At 39.9% G+C, this 20,935-nt stretch overlaps 1 protein-coding gene across 4 annotated transcripts in view; it reads right to left on the reverse strand.

Annotated features, from left to right (window-relative positions):
- LOC310893336 (neuropeptide S receptor-like) overlaps window positions 1-20,935 on the reverse strand; it is a 92,533-nt gene that overhangs the window by 60,669 nt on the left and 10,929 nt on the right. The window contains exons 1-2 of one of the 4 annotated variants that reach the window (XR_014578911.1): window positions 19,357-19,800; window positions 18,393-19,235 (exon numbers count right to left, since the gene is read on the reverse strand). The exons of 1 other annotated variant lie outside the window; for it this stretch is intronic. The gene's annotated coding sequence lies outside the window, so the exon portion shown is untranslated. Of the gene's footprint in view, window positions 1-18,392; window positions 19,236-19,356; window positions 19,801-20,935 lie in introns of those variants that run through there. 2 more of the 4 variants (XM_083822140.1, XM_083822139.1) reach the window with 2 other exon arrangements.

The following is a 20,935-nucleotide window of genomic DNA, read 5'->3' on the forward strand; positions in this document are numbered from 1 at the left end:
CACACAATAACCACAACCTCTGGGCTACGCTGGAGGACCGAAGGAATCAAATAGGATCACATCTCTAGTTCCCTAAGATGCTGTCCCCTGAGCAGACCAAACATTCGTCCTGCCTAGTGCTAGCCTGATACAAAGTGAAACCTCTAGACTAAGATAGTCAGACAGCTGGTTTTCACTAGAGAGAGAGAAATTTTTATAGCAAATCTTTCCATCTCTTCTAGGATGCCTTGGATCAATTTTGAAACCGCCTTTCTTGTTAGTCAAAGGAGAGAATCTTGATGAAAACTCCAAATGGACATCTAGCTAAGCTAAGGAAAATTAGTTTGTTGTAGTTGGTGGTGGTGGTGGTTTTTTTTGTTTTTTTTTTTTTCATTGGGTTACAGCAACTCATTCCTGCCAGGACAGCTAAGGAAAGGAATAAGTTACTGGGCACATCTTCTCAGCTGCAAGCCTAGAAAAAAATGGTACTGAAGCTACCTGCTGGAAGGAAGGCCATTCTACAGCTGGGTTACTTCCAGGTTTCCTGTTTATTCCATGGTAATATTGACAGAAAAAAAAAATAAAAAATACTGGGGTCTGCTAAAACAGAGGAGGAGAAGGTATTTCACTGTTGTCAAAGAAGAGTGTTGAAATACAGAGAAGAATCTGATGTCAGGCTATACGCAAGCAGAATTAATTAAATTTATATACCTTTTTAAACTTTAAGTCTATCTAAATATTAAATAAATGCACATTTCTGTTAACCTTTCCTTTGGCCTGCAATGATGCAGCTGCAGCTGTTTTACCAAACCAGATTATCTGCCAAAGGAAATGGACTGTGGAAACTCTCTCCTAAAAGGTAGGTTTAAAATCATGGAGAGAAAAAAAAAAAAAAAAAAAAAAGACTGATGCTTAGATGAAGTCTCTGTTTAGGGTCCGCTTCCTTAGACTGAAGGGGCTACAGAGATCCAAGTGCAAAACCCAGACACTATGGGTGCCCACAAAGGCTGTCAGTGCTCCTTGCCTGCTCTGATAGCGCGATCCCTTTCTACCCATGACTACTGCAAGAGCATCAGAGAAGAGCTCTGCCAAAAACAATATGAGGTTGACTGGCTCTCTTATCTCCTCCTGTACCATTGAATTTAATCTCACATTTTGGCAAGTTAAGCATAATCCCCCTGTTTTAAGTAGGATGGATGAACTCCATTCAAGAGAACAGTATGTGAGTCTTAAACATCTCCTTTTCCCAAGTTAACTTGGTAAAACATAAAAGAGTGTAAGGTCCATTTATTCAAGTAAGAAGTGTTTCCTTGGTTATAAATGTTGCAGCTGTCTTAAGACTACCTATAAATTAACTGTTCAAAATTTGGATGACATTAATTAACCCTTCAGAAAGGAAATGTGTAATCTAATGCCACAACCATGAATGGCAAATTTCACGAAACAGCAACTTTCATAGGGCTGCAGCTGCAAACATAAAAGCACGAGTGTATGTACAACACATGCATTTTCCTACAACAAACAAACATTTGGGTTTCATATTTTAAGCCTTTGAACCTCATCAAGACAAACAAGAAGCAGAGACATCAAAACACCTTTGATAGCTCAAAGTGTTGCAGCCACTTAAACTGATTTCAAGAGCCTGTTAAATGTCTTCTGAAATTACCTAATGATATATTGCATACTTAAAAATCACAGCTGAAGATGGGTCACCTTCTTGTCCTGGTATACACGGAGCCACTGAGGGACATTGTGTTATTTCTAAAGGTCTCCATGGGCTTTTAGAAGAGCCTTGTAGCAAGCAAAGACAGGGAAGAGTAGGCCATGGGCAATGGACAGGCTTGTTCTACTGTTTTGTTTCCTTTTGGATGTTTGATGTTTCTGGACTTTTTGTCATTGGGACATTTCAGTGAAAATATCTTTGTGCCATGGTAATTTGTGAAGGGGTAAGGGCAGGGGCAAGAACTCTGCCCACGGTGATTTGGGCAAGATAAAATCAGAAGTGCTGCTAAACCCTCTTAATTATCTTTCCAGAGTCATCAAGACTTTGTCTGGCATAAAACTGCATAGAGTTCTGGAAAGTGGGAATATTTGGAAATGATAAAATCAGTGAAAATAGTGCAGTCTTCTGGTTCAAGTAATGATTTTTTTTTTTAAGAAAATTAAATAAAATTAAAAAATTAAAAATAAAATTAGGATTTTACTTCATCTGTGATTGTGATTTTCTTGTAACAACATGAATCCAGCTGCCAGAACTTTAAAACTAACATCAAGAAATACTACATCCAATACAAGAAGACTAAAGATTGAAAAAAGGGATCCAAGTCAGTTCACAACATGCTACATTGGCTGGGTTGCTGTCATAGCACTGTACATTGCCAGGGGACCCCTCTGCCTCTCAGTCCCCAACCCTGGAGAATTTTCTTGGTAAGAACGTGCCAGACAAAAATTTTCCTCAGAAGACATGTCTCTGCGGGATATTTGCAACTTTTCCAAGACCGATCCACCAGGAAAATCTGTTTAATTAAGTTTCTGTGCCAACATCTGAATTATTATCCAGTCCAGGAAGGACATTATGATTGTATTATAATGAGCTGTCAAAAAGTAGTTTTTCCTGAACTCAGAAATTTCTGGCAATTCTAGATTTTAAGCCTAATTTTACAAATCTTCAGAATGTCCGTATTTGAGTTAGACTATTCAACACAAAATCTCCACCATTGGCATTTCAAATCAATTTAATGTAAAAATTAATTAAATGTGGCACCTTTATCTTGTCATATAGAAACCAAGTCAAGGAAGGTACTTAAATCAGTATGAATACAAATCAGATTAGGACCAATCCTTCCCATTACATTATTTTTGCACTTATGCAAACTGTTGAAATTCAGCAGAGTTAAATTAGTCTACGACATAACACAATGAAGAATGAAATTGCCCTCCAGAAGCTCTGAATATAAACAGTCTGGTGTCTGCTTTCCTATTCTCTACAGGTCTGGGTCATGCCTTATCAGGGATTGTTGCCATGAATTGCTTTACTGCTAGGATTCAAGGTCCAAAGCGATAACATTGAACAGAAGCACATATTCAAATCGGGTAAAATCCACCAGGGAGTTGAGCTTTCAGCTCCTGCAAGTTCTTCTGCTTCCTCAAACATTCAGGGCTGCATTTCCTTCTTTTCAGAGTTCAAGGAAGAAATTAACTTGGTAAGAAGTCAAGGCATGACAGGACCTACCTGTGACAAGCTAGAGGAGTCACAAACTGTGCTGACCTGCACAAGGGCCACCTCAGGCAGAAGGAGCTTGCTGAAGTTGCTGAGAGCCCACCACAGCTGCACTGCTGCCCATGTGCATGATGACATGTCTCCATCATACTCACTGGGCGGTCCTCGGGTGATTATGGCTCATGCAGATGCTAAACTGGCTAGTGCCATGTTTTCAAATGTGACTCAAAGGAAGAGGGCCTTCTTCCTGCAGTATATTTTCTTGTGAGGTAGCAAAGGTTGTTTGCTCTGTCATGACATCTGCAAAAGGCTTCTGGAGACTGAGCATGACCTTGTACATTAATGATGGTTTGTCAGAGCACTGAACTATGAACTGTAAAAACAAACACACATGTGCATGCAAAACCATGCCTTGCACTTCCAGGTTTCAAAAAGACGGAGAGCATTTAATGATTAAAAGAGGAAACTTCTGAGATTAAACTTCATTTCTTGAAAGAATTACCCAAAGAAGGAAATCACAGATAATAAGTAGTGAAATGTTTCCAACTGTCCCCCTAGTCCCCATCATCCTCTCTTTGCCTAACATATAAAACTCGATATTTGCAAGCACTTCCAAGAACATGGAGCTGCACTCTTTAGGGCAGCAAACCTGGAAATATCCGCAAACACTGTTTACCTACCCACTTTCCCCTTAGTTCATTTTACTCAATTTCCTGATTGCCAAGCCCTGCTTTATTTGAGGTTTGATGCATTTCACATGCACAGAAAGTCTCACTGGAGCTGGAAGGATGTTCACTTAATTGAATCTGCCTGACAGATGTGACACAGTGAGATAATGAATACACAGTTGACAGATGTCTATGCTATGTATATACACATATTAGAAACAAGGGACACATATTCCCTGCTATGGAAAACAGAGTGAGCTGCTCATTGGAGCTGAGCTCAGAGTGGTTGCAGATCAGCTTTGTTTAGGATAATGGCATATTTTGAGCCTGTAGAGAATTTGGAGGAAGTTCCAGGCCACTGGCTGAATGAATGAATGCTGTTAGATACCCACTGTTGTTGGAAAGTGTCTTCACTTCCCACTTTGGCCTTCATATTTCCCTGGCAGTGGCTCAGGCACTCGCTGCACCCCTTCAAGACACAGCTGCTGCCCAAAGGGGAAGATGGTGCATCCCCATCACTCCTTTGTGCCTGCCCAAAGAGTCCTGTATGCTCCCCAGCCACAGCTCTACCTCTCTGCATGCCCTTCCATGGGCAAATTCAGGACTTCCCAGGGGTATGCTCAGCAACCTGATTCATCTCAATAGTCCAGAAGAAAACAACCAGGAGGAAAACAAATCAAAACAAAAAAACACATTGCCACCACTCATATCCCATCCCACACAGTCACAAGCACTAGGAACTGGAAGATATATTGGAAAATGGGAAGGTTTTTGAACATGCCATGGTCTGGCGGCAGCCAGAGATCATTTTGTCACTCTTATTCTGTGCCAGTGAGCCCCTGATGGGGTGTTCTGCAATTAACTCTGGGGGCACAGATCAGTACAAAGAGGGACTGACAGGGGTTATGATTTCGACTGACAAGCGATGTAAACCCAGTATTTAAACACCGTATTATCTTTGTGCAAATCCTAATGCTACAGGAACCAGGCTCAGGCAAGGACTGCAGATGAAGGTAGCATTTTAAAACATCACCAACAACATGGTAGGGTCCCCACTAATTTCATCCAAATTTAAATGCTTAGATGCAAACCACCAGAGTGAGTATGATTATCACAGTTCCTGGTAATGACTTCACTGCTTTATTTCTAAACAGTTGTATTTTGACTCCTGCTGTGCAAAAATTATGTCCACAGACTGGCAGTCCTTACCTCCTTTGGCTGTGCACCAGACTGGAATTTCCTATGGGACCCTTTGCAGGACTCGGAGCCTAAGCCAGCTTATTGTGCCAATGTCAAAGGCATGAGAAACTTGGAGCTTCTCCTGAAGTGCTGATTGTTCAATTTAAATTGAAAACTGGAAAGAAATTCAAAGTGAAAAAAGCCTCATTCAGGTCTGCATCTGCAGCAATCAAAGCTGGGATTATGTGAACAGAGCCTGTGATGGGTTGGCCTCCTTTCCGTAGGCTTCATGAAGTGGATCTGACTTGATGCCATCCATGTCTCAGTGCTCCCGAGTGCTCTCAGCATCTACCAGCCTCAAGAGAATCAAAAGGTGCTTAGCACCTTGCAGGACTACAGCAGGGAACTGCCAAGGACTGCACAGCCCCCCTCCAAAAAGATATTGGAGGTAACAGGTTGCATGTTTCCTTTCATCCCAAGGTTTGCCATGGACCTTGCCCTGTAGAAAGTGTGGAAGATTCTGGGGCCATTAGCCATGTGTTTGAAAGGTCCCTGGAGGTGAAGGCAGTGAGATGTAATGCAGTCATGGAACAGCAAAGTCCTGAACTGGGACTTCAGGGACTTCTTCTGAGTCATACAACTCTACTTATGCAGGGAGGCAGCTGCATGTTCCTCAAATAAAAAATAAAAATAAAATTAAAAAAAAAAAAAGGGCACATAATTTTGTAAGAATTTATAAATCTCCTTAAAATAAGCACCAAAAAAGAGCGAAAGCTAGAGAGGGATACAGCCTTACTTTCTAGATGGAAAAATAAAAAGTACTAGGCCCAAACTAGTCCTTTTTGAATTCAACACTAAGTCTGTATCTCAGCCTCCTTCACAATCCAGTCCTTCCAAACACCTGCCTGTTTTGGAAGCTGTGAATCCCAAGGAAAACCAACACTAACCAAAGGAGAGAGCTGTCACTGGGTGAGCAAGAAGTTCAGCAGGAATCCATGGACTTTACTGTCTTCCCATCTGGGCTGCAAGTGGAAGTTGGGGTCCCCATGAGAGGTACGTGAGAAAAGCAGCCTGCCCTTGATAACCCTGCCTCTACCTGGTGTAGATTTCTTTTTGTTTCCTCCTTTTGCATCTGTGAGTTAGTGGGAGACATTGCTTTGTAGGTTTACTGTCTTAGAAGAGACCTCTCTATGGAACATTTCTGTGGGGCATCATGTTAGCGGGAGCTAAATTGATGGTGGACCCACACTAACTAGGCATAGAGAAGTGTACAAGTATTTCACATTGTCATAGTAGGAACAAAAGACTTAACATCAAGACAAAGTATTGAGACACCTGTATCTGTATCCACACTTACAGTCATATGCACATAGACATACATACATATTCACAGATAGACATATTTCTCTTCCAAAATGGATTAAACCCTTCATGTTTGAAAATTAAACCCCAACCTAAACATAATCTGAATAATGGATTATCAGTTATTAATGTCTTCATCTGCCAACTTTACATAATGTACTAGACCACTATGACAATTAAAAAGATACAGCTATATAAAATGAAATAGAAGCGCAAGTAAACTGACACACTTGGTTCAAATCACAAAAATGCTGAATAATACCAGCCTGGATCTGCTTATTGAATCCCTGCATAGCATCACTTTGTGTTGAAATAGCATCGCAAAGTTATTTCATGAAAGTCAAGGAGTTTCCTCATCCAACCCCAAAAGTCCAAGAGTCATGTCAGGCACTTTAACACAGCAAATACAAGCAAGGTAATAATGATAGTAAAATGCACAGACACTGACTGTGGGGTCTAAAACGTTTTTGGATGTGTTTTGAGGTGAGTAGAATGGAAAAATCTAAACTTGCACTTCATATAACTGCTTTCAAAGCTTGGCAGCATCCAGAATTAACACTCTACAAAACCGAATTTTATTAACCGTTTCTCAAGTTAAAATTTGATGGTAAAACAATATTATATGCTAAAATTCATATACCATAATAAAATCTACATGGACCTTTTCTGTTGCATTTCTACAAGGGACTTCAGTTACGTTGCCATACACAATAGTTTTTGTTTGTTTTTCTTTTCAATTGGCTAAGGATCATTAGGATTCTTTTATGAACAAAGGATTTGCACGTAACAATTCTAATTAAACGTTTGGTGAACGTGTACACTGTTAGGATAGTCAGCGAGTATTAAAAGCCCTGTAATTAGGATTTTGCAGGTGATAAACAGAGATGCCTTGGGGCTTTCTGGAAAAGTCAAATGATAGCAAAATATGGATGGATGACATTTTTTTTCTCAGAAGTGTCCCATTTTGTCAAGAACCTGAGTCTTAAAAAGGGCGAGTCTCACTCATCTCCTGATTGAATTTGACAGGCAACAGGCAATCAAGACACCAACGCCAAGAAGAAAAGAGTGAAATTGGCAGTAGGCTGACTTCCAAAAAGTGAGATACCACCCAGAAACTGCCTGTAGTGGCTAGCTGTATATGATGAGTGGGCTTGGAGACACTCACTTCCAAAAAGCACATGTCCCCATCTGGTTCTGCACTTGCAGCACTGTAACTGCAGGTACCTTCCAGCTGTAGTTCTTGGCAACCATTCAACTTGTCAACTGGAGGCTGTGCACCTGGTGCTTGGAGATCAATTAAAAATGCCTGCATGCTGTCAACTGCCAAATTTCTGTTGTCAGTTGTGAAAAATCCATCCAAACCCATCAGATTTTTTTCCTATATAATTTTATTTTTTTTTCTTAATGTGCTACAGTAGCAGTGGGTAGGATGGAAGGAAGGAATATAGTTCAACAGCTACAACATCCTTCCTCCTCTCCCAGTGCCTGCCTCCCAAGTAGGCACAGACTTTCTACAGTTTAGGGCTTCTTATATTTCAGATGAAATAACCAATTACAGAAATCACAGATCTATGAAAGCAATAATTATTGTTACAGTTTTGCTACTCAGAGTACACGTTTATATGCACTGATCACCCACTTCATGTATAATAACATAAAACACTGAAGTAGTTGATTGAAGGATACTAGTTCTAGATGATCCAGATGCTGCAAGGCTTGCTGCTCCCACTGCCTGGGAGATGCCTGGAGCCAGCTGCCTACTTGGTCTATGCTGAATGGACTAAGGTATTTGTGGAAACACAGTGAAATTACTTGGCTTATCATCTTTGGCATGGAAACCTTTCAGCAGTCTGAGCTAGACCTTTGGCATGGTTTGACAGAGATTTTCTTTCTATGTTCCAGAACCAACAGCAGGAGGCATGAGATTTAGCAGAGATTATGGATGAGAAGGAAAGATGAAAAAGGAATTTTATACAGTGTTCTGAAAATAAAGCGAGCAGTAGGTAGAAATGGTCTTGCTATAAAAAATGTTAACAGCTCTGCTAAGCAGTATTTTCTTACCTAAAAAGATCATAGTATCTATTAATTCCGTGCATATATCCTTCTTGCCTGGATATTATTATTGTTCCTTTCTGCTTCTCAGCTAACTTCCAAATTGTACAAACAAGAAGACATGGAAAATATGTAGAATAGCTTTCACATCATACATTATGTCAAAGAACATCAGTCAGGCATACAAGTCTAGCCAGGCATACTAGAAGTTATCACCACCTTAACTGGCAATTAATAACCATCTGCACGACACTTTCATTGTGAAGGCACTCTACAATCTATTTAATCCTCACAAATCATAGAATCAATAGGATTAGAAAAGACCTTCCAGATCACCAAGTCCAACCACTAACCTGACCTACTGAGTCTCATCACCAAACCATGACCCTTAGTGCTGTGTCCACTTATCTCTTAAATACCTCCAGGAGTGGGGACCCCACCACTTCTCTGGGCAGCCCCTTCCAAGGCCTGACTACCCTCCTGGTGAAGAAATTCTTCCTAAATACAAGGTGTCTTGTATTACATAATAAGGTGCCTTCAGAGCAGAAATAAGGTGCCAGAGAAGAAAAACAAAACAAAAAAAACAACAACAATAAAAAACATGCAACGAAAATAAAGCATATGGAAATTTCAGGAAGAACAAAGAATTCACTCAAAAGTCAGAAGGAAATCCATGCAGCATTGAAGTTAAAACCCAGTGTTTCCTACAGATAGCCTCCGTTACATTGATTTCCAAATACAAAATGCTGATATATTACAGGCAGTTGGGCTATTGAAAGTTCAGCAAAACATACATAAACTTTTACCACTACAGAATTTAAAAATACTTAAGCTGATCAGAACTTCTGAACATTTAAAATTCTTCTTTCAACAAGTCTTTCCTCCTGTTTTTCATTCATCAGCTAAAAGAAAGCAAGTATATGGTACGGTTACAAGGATACTAGAAGAGCACATGATTTACATCTCTTTTCTGCAGAAACACCAAATGGCAAAAGCAGTTAAAGACTTCACTTTCCTTCAGAATTTTTGTGTGTCGAATCACAGGCATAATCTCTATAAAGGGAAATTAAAGCATAAAAATAAAAAATCAACATTGTTCATGCAGAGAAATGCTAATGCTTCACGCTGTCAAACCAGCTGTCAGTGAATGGGACAACAAATCCCTGCAAATCTCTGGTAGCAAAACTATTCTCTGATAAACGGCAATTAACCCAATTACTGCAATATTTTTGAAGACACAATACAGCATTTTAATTATAAATTTCTCAATGGGAGGAATCAATTCCCTACAGACTCCAGTAAAGTGCAAAGAAATAAGAAATGGAGAGTTTTGTGGTTAGAAATAGCATTTATTGAAGTATTTCATAAGTTTAACAGGAGAACCTTAATGAATAATAATTTAATGAGAAAATATATTATGGCTTATTTGTGTTGCTTAATGATAGCAATAATTAAAATATTCTCTGAGATAAATGTGAATACACTTTTCATTGCTCCAACATCTTCTCATAAGAGACACTTGCCTCTTCCAAGTCAGCAAAATCCAATGAAGACTGTGGCGTTGTGCAAGGAAAACTGGCAGAATGTCAGCTCTTTCTGAATATTATGACATCAAATGTGCACTGGAGCACCCCCTGGCAACAAAGTCAACTAACACACAGCAGTCTGCATTTGTACTCCTGCCCTCTCCTACCCTCCAAAGCAACATAGCCCATACCAGACTGCCTACTGAGAGTGGCCCCTGGCCCACGCTGATTTCTGGGCCCTGCTCAGGAATTTTGGGAGAGCATTACTTGCGATAAATAACTGTCATAGACCTCCCTAAGTGTTTAACAGTACCACAATCCATTTACAGTACCCAGGAATAATCCCTGGCACCATGTACTGGTAACTGTTCTCTTGCCTGCATAATCAGTATCTGAACTACTCATTCAGCTCCTGGGAGAGATGTGATATTTATTTTAGAAGACATGACCATCAGTTTCAGATGTATTAGTATAGACTCTGCCGCAGCTTTAACTAAAGGGCTCTTTCAGTTAATTAATGTCTCCAAAAAGCATGTTCATCGTGCTGTTGAATACAGGGTAAAAAGTCATCTGCATGAATTTTATCAATATTTTATAAAATAGACTTTACCTTATTTCTTTCAGTAAGACTTGATAATATAGAGGAAGTTTTAGCCCCTCCTTAGAGCAAGTTTTCCTGATCTGCTCTATTAACGAGGAATTGGCTAAGCTGACAGCAGGTTTATGCCATGCTCTGGAGAGGGCTTCTCCCACAGCTTGATGTCCAAGTTGAGCTAAGTGTTCAGGTGGGGTTGGGTGCTATCCAACCCGTCAAAACCTTTGAAAGCCCCTGTCACAATACCGTTTACTCCTTCCTAATACAAATCTCAGATGTCAGCAGCTACAAAGCCTTGAGATAGTTGATGGCTCTCACACTAGGAAGTCTATTTCCATGTCCAGCAGGTCTTAATCCTTCTCTGATCCACATCCAATCTTCTACTAAGGGACCAAACAGCTGTGATTCCATGCAGCAGGAGACAGCAGCTCTTCACTATGGCATTTAAAAGACATGTAATGGGAACCCCAACTTCAGCTCAGAGAGGAGAGGGCAGTAAATCTGTGGCATGTCTTCACCTTCTCTGAAAGGAGATATCTCACTCCTTTAATTGCCAAAGGTCCATATTAGAATATACCATCCACTGATCTACTTAACTGTTAACATCTTTCCCTCCTCCTCAAATGGGTGCAACAGAAAACACGAGAGGTAGTGTTGTAATCTTTTCCTTTCCTTTCCTTTCCCTCTTTTAATAGCTAATTCTCTTATCCATGACACTATTCAGGTAAGATGACAACAATGGATGAATTCAGTGAATAAAGACAAGATTTTTATGTTTCCAACGAGTATATGGCAATACCCCAGTTTTACTGTAGGTAGGTTATTTAGTCTCTGGTAAGCCATTTTGTCTTCTGGACGGACTTCAGAATTCCTCTTTACTTAGCATCTAAAACTACGGAAACCCAGAAATCTTCACTTCCACCCTTTCTCAGTCCAAGCTCATTAACAACCTTGCAGGATTGAGCTATCTCCACTCCAGCGATGAACCAGTGCAGTCCTAACAGAATGATAAACTATGAACCCTCCACATTTGGAATATGCTGATCCAGCCACAAGTACAGCCAGCAAACTCCTCCTAGATAACTGAATTTGTTTTTGCAGCCAAGTTATCAATCATAAACTAAACGTATGAGCCGGGGGCAGTGCTGTGCAGAAAAATTCAATTGTGCTTATGCTATCAGTCCTAATTGTATCCCAAGTATTCACAAGCAGTAAGCCAGAGCCAGACATGCTGGTGCTATGGACAAACCCCTTTCCAAGTGCAATGCTAAAAGCCAGACAGTCTGTTTCTGCTTGCTCCTCTCTATTTGCATACAAATATTTATACTATTAGCACACAGAAACCCCTGCGCAAAAACAATTATATTAACCATCCCCTGATTCACACCCATGTGTGTCAAGAGTAACCACCAAAACCATTTAAGTTGCACATGCATAAACTTTGTGTTAGGAAAAAGATAAGTGTTTGTGTTCGGCTTTTGAAATTACATGGAGACATCAAGTCTTGGAGCACGAAACAGTACAGGTGGGCTGCAAAATCACATATTAAAATTCTCTTTGTACACATAAAAACCCAGCAACTTTTCCCCTTTAAACATGGCTATTTATACAGTTTTTCTATTACTCTCCATAGAAGGAAAAATAAAAAAAAGACAAACACCCATCACCAACAAAAAAGTAATAAACATCTAGACCTGGTCATATATACATCCAATTTGTAAAGCACTTCCTTTACTCTGGTAAATGTTTTTCTACTAAGCAGCTGGGACTGAACTATTGACAGTAAATTAAGAAGAAGAAAACTGCATTCCTTCCCTGTGTTATATATTGTTATTCAGTGCAAGAGAATCAGCTGGTAAAGAGTAACTGTAGTACCCCTAATACTCATCTCATTGGTTTTAAATCTAATTGAGTTTTTTTCTTTACTCATAGAAATAACACTGTAATTACTTAACCTCTTGAGATTAGGAAATTGAGAATATAAATGCATGATCACTGAAGTCTTTCTGGTAGAAAATCCATTCTTCTTTGTGAACTTTGTATCATGGCTGAGAGATTAAAGATTACTTTCTTCTCTCCTTGTGCAACAATACCTTTCCCAGTGTTGCTCAGGGAATGATAGTCACCAGCCTCTTCTGAAAGCTGCAGTTCTGTATAAGACTTATAGCACAGACCATCGCCCTTGTCCTCCACCAGAAACAAAAGAAGTCACCCTGAAACTGCTTGAAAAGCAGCATGAATAAGTGCTTGAGAAATGTGCTCCTTCAGCACACCTTTTCTTATCATTATCTTCTTAGAGCCGAAACGTCAGACAAGAAATGTTATTCAAAAGCAACACAAATCTGGAGTCTTAAGCCTGAGATTTGGGCTTGGCAGTTGATCAGAAAGTTACTGAATATTGTCTGAGCTGATCTATACAACTGTATATCCACTGGCTCATCCAACCATTCACCAAATCAGTTCAGCCTGTTTAGGCAGAGGAAGGTCATCCAAAAACAGTTTGAAAAGTCCTCCTGAAGTTAAATCAGCTTCGGGAATGGTCCGGAGTGCTCCAGAGCCTGTGATATTATTTCTTTTTTCTTCCCACATGGGAACTGATTGAGAATGTGATTCTCTGACTGAAGAGGCTGTACAGAACTAAGCATATTCTCACTGAATGACTGTCAAAGCTCAACTTCTACTGATTAACTTTGGGGTTTCTTCTTCCAGTATGAAGCAACAGTAATCTAAGAATTCTAGATGTTGTCAATTTGACAATTTAGATTTTTTAGTGCCTCTCTGGGAAATTTCACTTTTGCGCTTTGTTAGCATTATTTAAAGTAGTGTTGTAGGCAAAAGGAAATAAAGGCCTAGCATGTGAGGAAGATAGGTGGCTGTACACAGTACATACTGCAGTCCATATCCACTACTGTCTATAAGTGAACACACCCTCTCAGAGACTTTCTTTTTGCATAATCAAGCCTTAGCTGTATAGATACTTTGCTCATGAAGGACTGTGCTACATGCAACCCCTGCATCACTACCACACAGAGTGCAGCTTATGCATTTCACTACTGTCTGTGAGACATTTTGCTGTTTTTAAAAATGGTTTATTCTTGAATTAAGACAGATTATAAATGCCAGTCAGTATTTAGCAGAATACTGTTGTATTCTATAAACTCAAAACTGGAGTCCCATGGCATAACAGATTGGTACCAGTGTCCTTAAAAGATTTATTTCAAATGTATTATCTTGCATGAGATGAGAAGCAGGCCTCTGAGGTCCTTCTAGAAAGAAATTGCAGTGTTAAAGATGCTGCATTTTTATGGGAAAGACAAACGTGTACACATCCCCAAGCAGAGATGCCACAGTGACTCTGCGGCACAGGTCTGTCTCCTGCTCAGGCAAGATGGTTTTAAAAAGTCTTCACAAAGATCCAGTCAATGCAAAGAAGAATTAGGAAGGGCTGGAGAAAAATCTGGGGGAGGATAAAAGAGTGGTCACTTTTGTGCCTGTGAGGATGAATGAAGAAAATTTTGCAAGCTGCTACACTATTTGAACATTCACTAATACATTCAGTAATTCAGACCGCACTTTTTCCTCACCAAAATGCTTACGTTTAGCAAGAGTTTTTCATCTTATACCAGCTTCAACTCTATTCTTATTCAAAAGCATTTTGAACTTCAAGGAGACCATGACTAATAAGCTATATTGTTAAAACAGCAAGCCTCTTAGAGAAACCAAAATCCTTTTAACCCTTCTTCCAGAAGGAGAAGTGGAAAGCAGCAAATAAATCTGCTGGGAAAGAAGAAAGCAACAACAGGAATTTTTAGCTTAAGCACAAAGCATCAGTGTTAAGCATTCGATAAGTCTCATGGTTTTGTTCTGAAAATAGATGACAGGGAGTGTTTTTGTGCATGACTAGTTCCACAGCAAATAAATTCATTTAAAAAAATATATAGTTTATGCACAGATGGCTGCAGAACAATTACTATATATTAGTGATTTTCATTCAGTATGAAAATTCTGACCTACTAGAAACTCCCTCTTCTCCCACACCAAAGACTCAACAGACAGATCTCAGAGAGATTTTACTGCACCATTAGTTCAATAATTATGGCATGGTTGTACTGTATTTAATCTTGGTTTAGTGCTCCAAATACAGAATAACTCTTTCAGTTTCTTTCATCTAACAAAGTTACAGTCTTCTTCTACTGATAACAAACCAGGGAGTCAGATGCCATCTGGCCATACCACAGCCTGCTTGCTGCCTACACGCATCAGCCAGACTAAAAGAAATTTGAGAATAGCTAGGCTATCTAGCTGCAATTTAAATGGTAGATATTTCAAGATGCCATACTTTAACAGCAGCCTATATTTTTGGTACATGTACCATTCATTCAGCTTGACAAGGCCTGTAACGAGGACACACCAGATTTACTCCCCCCACAAAAAACAGATACAGTAATTCTGACAAAATACAGAGCTGACACACATTACAGGCCCTTCAACCCAGACTGAATTTACAGTAAGGGAACAGTTACTGACAAAAGCAGGCTTGGTGATATAAATTCAATTTCTTTTGTTCCCCTTTAAGAGCTGTGCCAAAAGTAACACTTCCGTTTTAACACAATTATGCCATTTAATTCTAGAACACCTCACTTTTTGTGTCAAAATTTAGATTTGGTTGCAAAAGCATATGTTCAGTTATGAGATCCTTTTTTTAAATTCAGTTTTCACTTACCAGGACTGTTCCAGGTGCATAATCAATTCCTGTCGGTGATTTTTTTTTTCCCCCATGTCTTCAAATTATAACTATGCCTAAGTGCTGGCAAGTGCTCACAAGAGCAAAGCCAGCAGAGCAGGGGCTGTGATTATGCCAGTCATTTAGCACTCATTAGGCCACACCTGTAATACTGGGTCTACCTCTGGTCTCCCCAGTTTGAGGGAGACACTGAAAAAACTGGAGAGGACCCACTCGGAGGGCAAGCAGAGAGGTTTGGAGAACTTTACAGATGAAGAAAGATGAAAAGAACTGGATTTTTATTATTTTTTTTTTTTAGCCTAAAAAAGTCAAGGCTAAAGGGGATCTCACCAGAGTTTTGCAGTATCTAAAACATAATTACAGTGGAGATGCGGGAACTCCCTTCACAAGGAGGCAAGGAGACAGAAAAGGAGCAATGGGTGCAAATGGCTTCAGAAGAAAGTCAACACAGACAAGGAAAAATACTGTACCATTAGAAAAAAATTTTTTTTTTGAATAGGTTGTCCTATGGGATATCCATTGATGGAAGTATCAAGAATTTATAGGGCCTTGGATAATGTGATTTAAGGCCCTGCTTTCAACAAAAGCTTGGGCCACACAATCTGCAGAGGTCCCTCCCAATATGGGCTTTTATATGACGCTGCAATGCTGTGCAGGCCATCTGACTAGTCCATATTTATCCATTACAAAAGTGTAGGAAAAAAAAAAAGGGAGTATTTTGGCTTTTGAACAGGTTACAAAACAGGATTCTCTGCAAAGCACTAAATTAGAAGATGGCAATGAAGAATGGGACAGATGAAATAGGAGAAAGGACAAGAAGAACTGAGGTAACTATTCAAACTTTTAGCAGCTCGTTTAAGCTTGAACTGAAGGCTTTTGAAGATTTGATCATTTCCTGTGTAAGAAAATCAACCAGCTACTAAAACAAATAACCATTTCTATCTTTTTCAAAAAAAAAAAAAAGTCAGCTACATGTTTATACATAATATTCTCGTGCATGCTTTGAAATGACCAGCCTCTTTGAAGTGCCTATCTCCTTTTGAAGGCTATCAGAAGACAAGATGCTAAAGTAATGATTTAAACAGGTTAAAGAGATTGTTCCACATTAGTAAATCACTACTTACAGTTCCCCCTGTCTGCTAGCTGTAGAAGAAAAGCCAAAAGAGGTATAAACATCTGTCCTGCAAAATCATTTATCGCTATTACTCAAGCTCAGCAATATACAAATAAAATCATATTTCAGAGGGGAGGAATTATAAAAAAGAGAAAAACAGAGCAGAAAATACTCCAATTGATGTGGGTACATAATGTTCGTACTTCACACAACTACCAAAAGATGGAGGGAGTGGAAGGAAGTGGAGGAGTGAAATAAAATTTGGTATGTAAAAACAACTTTTCTCAAAGACGTTCACTAATGAGGCTTTTGACAAAAAAAAAATAAAAAATAGAGAGAAGCATTGTGACAGCTACTTACATGCTGTCCCACCAGCACTGCCTCTGCTAAGTGTTTCCTATTCAGTGCCCTAGATGTTACAGCTCCTGTTTGGTCATTTCTAATCGAGTGTAGGTACCCCACAATGGACCATCAGTTTTAACACAGGGCTGGATGCACAGGTAACCATCATAAATACTCGAGCATTGTAACACCTATGTCCCTTCATCAGTCTACAAAATCTTTTTAAGCTTCCCAGCTTTTCTTTTATCTACAGCATAGTAACATCTAGCTGTATGATAGAAAATTCAGTTCAAAAGAAAATAAATATTTTTCCTTAAATATATTTTATTCCTCCCAACTACAAATTCTTTTACTCCTGGAGAAAATAAATAAATAAAACAGCCAACATAATTTTAAATGCAAAGTTCAGCTTAAAATATTGCTTCTGATGATCAGAAGGACAATATGATTGCATATTAATTTTATCCACGAAGAAAAAAAAGCTGCTGAGGTTCATTTTATCATTTAAAATGCTCTTCAGTAGTCTTTCAACAATGCTGTTATGCAAGTTAGAAAGGAAGCACCAGCCTTTCTTCAAAACTATTTATCCAGAGTGTTTCCAGAGCACTGCGAGGCGCGTCTTGTGGAATACTTGGCTCATCGCTTAGCGGGGAATAGGGCATTCAAGAGAGGCAGGAACCCAGGGCCAGTGCCCCAGACCCACCCAAATACTACTAGCACTATTTGTTCAGCTTCTTCAGCCTTAAAACATTATCACTACTCCCTCTAGTGGGTGTCCTAATTGAAGCAAATGAAGCAAAATGAAACAAAACCGACACAAAACTAAAACTCCTAACAGTACTGATTTGTATGGTCATTTTAAACACCTTCTAACTGCATCAGCATTTAAACTATTCTCCCCTCTCCAAATGGAAAAAGAATTAGAAAAGCATGCCATGAACAGAGACTTTTGCATATAAATCACTACCAGATGAAGCAATGGAAAACAGTTATTAATGAATATTTTGCATTCTTCCTGTGTTTTGTAAAACTATGGCTTACACCAAAGTTCTGCTGAAAACACTTCAAGCTGATTGAATAGTTTGTAATGACATCTCGAAAAGATGCTCAGTTTAACAGGGTTCAGGACATGCTTTTAGAACAGGAAAAATTACAGGCTGTTTTTTAAAAAAAATAACCATGTTAAGAACATACCCATGACTGTCTATGTTTCAGTGTTAGCACAGCATAGGGAGATAGTAAGATTTATTGCTAATTACTAACAAGCTAGAAAAGTGAGAAACAAAGGAAAGAAACCAAAAGCACCTTCCCCCCCATCCACCCTCTTCCACCTCCTCCCCCCGAGCGGCGCAGGGGAACGGGGGAATGGGGGTTATGGTCAGTCTATAGCGCAGCTTCTCTGCCACTCCTTCTCGGTCACTCTCATCCCCTGTGCTGTGGGGTCCCTCCCACGGGATGCAGTCCTTGGTGAACTGATCCGGTGTGGGCTTCCCACAAGCAGCAGCTCTTCAAGAACTGCTCCAGATACGGGTCCATACCACGAGGTCCATCCCTCAGGAGCAAACTGCTCCAACCTGGATCCCCCACGGGCAGCAGCTCCTGCCAGGTCACCTCCTCCTGCGTGGTCTCCTCTCCACGGGCTACAGGTCCGGCCCGGAATCTGCTCCAGCAGGGGTCTTCCACAGGCCGCAGCCTCCGTCAGTGCAGGTCCACCTGCTCCACCGTGGTCTCCTCCACGGGCTGCAGGGTGGAACCCTGCTCCACTGTGGTACTCCATGGGCTGCAGGGGGACAGCCTGCTTCACCATGGTCCTCACCACAGACTGCAGGGGACTTCTGCTCCGGCGCCTGGAGCACCTCTCCCCCTCCTTCACTGACCTTGGCGCCTGCAAGGCTGTTCCTCGCTCCTGTCACTCTCCCAGCTGCTGTGTGGCACAGCGTTTTTGTTTTTTTTCCCCTGTCTTAAATATGCTCTCACAGAGGCGCAAAACAACGTCGCTTATTGGCTCGGCTCTGGTCAGCAGTGGGGCCCTTACCAAACATGGGGCAGCTTCTAGGTTCTTCTCACAGAAGCCACCCCTATGGCCCCTGCTACCAAAACCTTGCCATGTAAACCCACTACACTCACTTTAAACTGAAGCAACATGCTGAAGAAGTTTATGTTTATGTGACCCTAATATCTTTAGACAGATCTCTTAAAATTTTGAGAACAAAAAAATGTCTCTGAAATAGCTGATCAGGAAACAATCTCATTTTCTCCGGGCGGCTGCTGCTGCAGTCTTTGCTTACAAAGCTCCATCACACTTCCTTTTTTAAAAAAATGAGATGACAAAACTCCAAATACAGGTATTATCTTCATTCCAAGTCAGCTGATAACGTGGCTGTCTCAGCTACAATTTCAAACACAATCTCTTTTTTTTCCAGCCACCCCGAGAGAAAAGACTGTCCAGTTTATCTGATCACGAAAAATTGGAAGATACCAAAATTAATATGTAAAAACATAAAATTTCAGTTTTTGAAAGCTGATAAGCCTACACAGCAAACAGTCAAGCATACAAGAGGAAGAGACAACTTACCATAAACTGTTGAAGAAAATTGCTATGCATGTTTATGTTATATAAAAACTATAGGTAAAATGGCAAAACAGAGGTTAAAATAAACCATTAAAAGATAAATTGAGTAAGCAAACAGAAGGAAAAAAAGCACAGGAATGAATGATGTTTCTAAAATCTAACCCAGAGCCTTTCAGTCTTTAATTATCCTAATTATCGAGGCATTTGTCCTTCATTAGTCATCAGACAATTACCGTAACACCCAGCTCTGAGTTTTGATTACTTTTCAAGAGCTACAATTCATTGCTGAAAGACATGAAAACCGTTGCCCTTTTGTACTAGTGCTTTTCAAATCCTGTAACTTTGAGCCAGGAATGAGAGAAATCACTGGTTTGGGATCTTTCAGCTCTGGAATCATGGCATGGTTCTGTCTTTGCAGGGTCACTCTCACCTCTATGAGGGAGGCACCGCTGTGCTCACCTGGGAAACTGGGGTGAAGAATCAGCCTTGTTGCTGCCACGGAGTGCCAGCAACAGCGATGCCAAAAGAGCAATATATTTAAACTTCCAGTCAAACTGACTGAAAAAAGCCCCAGTAACCTAATAACAAAGAAAACCTGAAAGACAATTAAGATTTTTTTCCCCTAAACAGCATTCATCCAAGCTAGGGAAATGCACATGCTATTTAGCCTGCATGGTTAAGATGCTAAGTTAGTAAAATGGTGTAAAATACACGTCAGCGTGTTAACAAGTCTGAATGTCAAGAGCCAAGTAAAAATAGAGCAGTTTCATGAGCAAAGTTGTTACAATTATAGCATCTCTCATTAATTACAGGCCATGGGGTTCTTTTATGAAGCAAAGTGTGGGAAATGCTATGATGATAAACCTGAGGCCTTGAGTCACAGAAAACAAAGTATCTGAACAATCAGAAGGATGTAAAGAAAAGTGATACAGCCTCAAATATAGTTTTTTGTCTTTCCAAATGGCCATTCTACTGACCATTTAAAGATACCTATACAATTAAGACACATTCAAGATATGAAAAAAAATCCAAAGAGACAAAATGGAAGTGAGGCACAGTTTCCACCAGATCTTTGATTTATTACTTTTTAATTCCCCATGATTTGGGAATTTTCAGCAAGGTACAATCCGACTGTATGCTGACATCTAAAAAAAGGTGACCTGGAAGGGTTTCCAAACAAACAGGACACAGGACGAAAAGATTTCTGGATATCAACAATAGTGAGACAGAACATGGACTTCCAGGACCCTGATGCCTGTAAGAAACAAATCACAGTCACCCAGAATTAACTCAGAAACAAAAGGTGAAGATTTCATCAATTTTCTATTCAGACTGTAACGAAGCAAAGCTCTCACTGAATCAGTAGCAAATTGTGCTAAATAAAAGGCCTGAGGAGTAAACTCAGGATTGAAAATCTGATTCATTAAAGGAAATAATATCACAATCTGCCTCCTACACAGAGTAGGTAGAAAACATGTATGTACTTATGTGTGTGTGTGTATATATGGTATGCACATATACACACACTCATGAGAGTGCTTTTAGTACTGAATGGAGACACTCCAGTGTAACCAGCATATAT

The sequence above is a fragment of the Anser anser genome (assembly GCF_964211835.1).
Source record: "Anser anser genome assembly, chromosome: 2".
NCBI classification, from domain to species: domain Eukaryota; kingdom Metazoa; phylum Chordata; class Aves; order Anseriformes; family Anatidae; genus Anser; species Anser anser.